Here is a 3,382-nt window from a genome sequence, read left to right as displayed (position 1 = left end):
GGCGTCATTACGCCGACCTACATGACGTCCTGCGCCGACCTATATGGCGTCGCCACACTGACCTGCCGGACGTCACTACCCTGATCTACACGTCACTGCCCTTCTCCATGTATGACGTCACCACCCCGACCTGCATGCCGTCACCACGTCCACGACCACCGTCCGGAGCCGTCTGACCTGTATGACGGCGGTCTGCCGCTCCTCGTCTTCATAGTCGCTGCCGCGCCGCACGTCGTCCTGATCGTCGCTGGGACGGCCGGCTGCTCGGCGGCGCCGGGCGCAGCCTCGTCCTCGCTGATGTCGGAGGCGTCCCGAACAAGTCGATGCGCCCACCTCTGACCACAGACGGCAGGGTCAGCGCCGCCGCTGTGGGCCGACCGCCACACGGCACCGGAGACACACGCTTGTTGACGTGGGAGGTGTGCAAATGGCGTTACTGCAGCATGTGAACAGTCTGTACACAGGAGACTCGTTCCATCGTTGTACCCGTGTTGAACGGTATGTGGGCAGAGCTATAATGCTGTCCACGTATGCAATACCTTTCATCGTTTCATCTCCATCACTATCAGCAGTTTTGGGTTTCTTTTTTTCCTCGATCACTTCCCACTGAGTCTGAGTCGCTATGAGCTCCTTGCTTTCTTTTGCTGACAACAGAAAATTCATTGGCTTCATTTGATGATGATGAACAAGAGACAACATAACCGTGTATAATACGAACAGCTCGTCTCAATCATGCTATGAAGCCACAATCACGGATACACTTGCTCAGCTCCGCAGAATCAAGGGACATCGCGACTCGATTCTCTGCTGGTTTCTGAACTCGCCAATGTCCACTGGCGGAATACGGGAGGTGGACCGGGGGGTACCGTGCCGTACCTGGCGGCGGCAGCCTCCGAGCCGCCATCAGAGCGTTCGCTGTCCGAGTGCACTGCCGAGAAACAGAGGCGCAGCGTCAGGTCCAGTCGGCACCGCCTGCTCAGGCCGCAGAACCCGAGAGCGGACGCGTCCTCTGCCGCAGGCCAATGCCAGCGGACAGATGCACACTTCCACATGCACTGCGGCCATTCGGGCACCAGCGAAGAGGAATGACAGGGATGTGGAATGCGGAAGGAAGTAATCAGCCAAAATGGAATGGTATGAGCGGTTGTCAGCGTCGTCAGTATTACACATCAGAGTGACCATTGGCGACCAGCAGTGAATCATCAGCATACCTCAGCAACTACGCTCCCAGTGAATGAGCTTATCTTTCTGTTTGTGACAAACAGCTGGCATTGACCTAAAAAGCTACGTAAGTTGTTCAGTGCGCTAGCGAGGAACGTTATTCACGTAGATCAGGGAGCAGTAATAGCCTTATTTCTCGGAAAGAAACCAGGAGAATGGAAACAAAAACCAGGAAAACCAGGACAAAGAAATAAAAGTGGAAGCTATATCTTCTGCTATTGTTTCCATAAAGGTATGTTGCTGAAAGATCAAACCAACTATGTCTCCATTCTTCTGATTTTCTCCGAGGAATAGGGCTAATACTACTGTCTGATCTATGTGACCTCAAAAACGCAAAAAATAATTTTGGTACTTTGACGTGAGGCTGCTGAATTATCCGGCCTGCCTAATGGACCGTGCGAGCCTTCCCCGCGTGCTCACGGGAGCCAGCTGTACGGCACAGCATGCGGATAGCACACCACAGCGCTCAGCGCCGCCACCGGGGCCTGTCCGACCGGCGAGCGCCTCCAGCGGAGCGCCCTGACCTACCCGAGGCTCGCTCCTCGTCGGCGACCGCTGCGGCGACCGCGACCCGGAGCGAGAGCGGCTATCACCGCTGTGGCGCTGCGGGCTCGCGCCGCCCCCTTCCGACTTGGGCGAGTCTGCCGGGCGCAGGGTCTGGTCAGCGCCGGCTGACACCCCTGGCAAGACACGCGCGGACACCGGGCGGGCGTGAAGCGGCCAGCATTCGCGCAATCCTACTAAGCATGCGCGACTGAGACCGCACACGCTTAGTGGGATGGGACGCAATGGCATACACATCTCACAGACGGTGATCAAAATGCTGGCTAATGCCAGACGAGTGCTACCGTTGAGCCCACAGGACGGCAGAGTTCACCTGGTTCTGCCACAACATTAGCATTTCATCTGGGCCGTCCCCGGTCACTCACCGCCGTCAGCAGGTCTGCTTCCCGACCTTACACTTCGTGCTTGACTCCCAGATTTTCCGCTTTTCACCGAGCTCCTGGACCGGGCACTTCCCGCAGGACTCCCGGATCTGTCGCTCCCAGCGGGACTGCCTGACCTGGCGCTTCCCGCAGGGCTGCCTGACCTGGCACTTCCAGCAGGACTGCCTGACCTGGCACTTCCAGCAGGACTGCCTGATCTGGCGCTTCCCGCAGGACTGCCAGAGCCCGCACTTCCTGCAGGGCTACCAGATCTAGCACTTCCGGCACGGCTGGCAGACCTGGCACTCCCAGCTGGGCTTCCTGATCTGGCACTGCCTGCAGGACTGCCAGATCTAGCACTACCTGCAGGGCTTCCAGATCTTGGACTTCCTGCAGGGCTTCTTGATCCAGCACTTCCTGCTGGACTGCCAGATCTAGCACTTCCTGCAGGACTGCCAGATCTGACACTTCCTGCAGGGCTGCCAGATCTGTCACTGCCAGCAGGGCTGTCTGATCTGGCACTTCTTCAGGGCTGCCAGATCTACCACTCCCTGCATGGCTGCCAGATCTGGCACGACCCTGATGGCTTCCTGGACTATGAGCTGGGCTTCCAGAATTTCCACTGCCAGCAGGACTTCCAGACCCTTGGCTTCCTTGCTGGCTACCTGATTTTTCACTTCCTACAGGACTTCCCGGAGCACTGCCTGACCTCTCACTTTCTGAAGGACTTGCAGGTCTATCACTTTCTGACTTGTGCCCTGCTGCAGGACTTGCTGATCCTGACTTGCTTCTTCTGTGCTGTGATGAGCCAGAGGGTGCAGGTGATCCAGACTGACTGCTGGAGTTGGCATCACTCTCAGACCCTGTCAACATGAACAGGGCAGATGTTAAAACAAAAGAGGCTTAGCATGAAAGCTATTATGGCATAAACCATGAATTCATTGCACAAATTAACAATAAAATGATAGCTGATGGTATTAAAGCAGCATTACTGGATCTAAGAGTAAGTAATATAAATGCACTATTAGTTTAGTTGTTTATTTAGGACATAGGCATTCTACAGGCAAAAGCCCAATTACAGAAGTAGTCCAGTTTTAGGAAAACAATAATGTATGACACACATACAAACACACACAAACAAGTTATATAGAAATAAGATGTCAGACTGAACAAAGCATGCCTTGATAGATGCTGTTTTGAAGAAAGTGAGAGGATGCCCAGGATCCAGTGGAAAT

At 55.0% G+C, this 3,382-nt stretch overlaps 1 long non-coding RNA gene across 1 annotated transcript; it reads right to left on the bottom strand.

The window, feature by feature from the left end:
• Nucleotides 1-583: 583 nt before the first annotated feature.
• On the bottom strand, nucleotides 584-1,776 carry LOC119098612 (uncharacterized). The gene is made up of 3 exons (XR_005094272.1): nucleotides 1,750-1,776; nucleotides 877-928; nucleotides 584-644 (listed from the first exon to the last, which is right to left on the bottom strand). It is a non-coding gene; the product is annotated as an uncharacterized LOC119098612 (long non-coding RNA).
• Between the last annotated feature and the right edge of the window lie 1,606 nt (nucleotides 1,777-3,382).

This window comes from Pollicipes pollicipes, unplaced genomic scaffold (genome assembly GCF_011947565.3).
Source record: "Pollicipes pollicipes isolate AB1234 unplaced genomic scaffold, Ppol_2.1 Scaffold_4740;HRSCAF=5597_pilon_pilon_pilon, whole genome shotgun sequence".
In the NCBI taxonomy this organism is placed as follows: Eukaryota; Metazoa; Arthropoda; class Thecostraca; order Pollicipedomorpha; family Pollicipedidae; genus Pollicipes; species Pollicipes pollicipes.
Note: the sequence above shows the minus strand (reverse complement) of the source record. Positions and strands in the feature narration are given on the sequence as shown.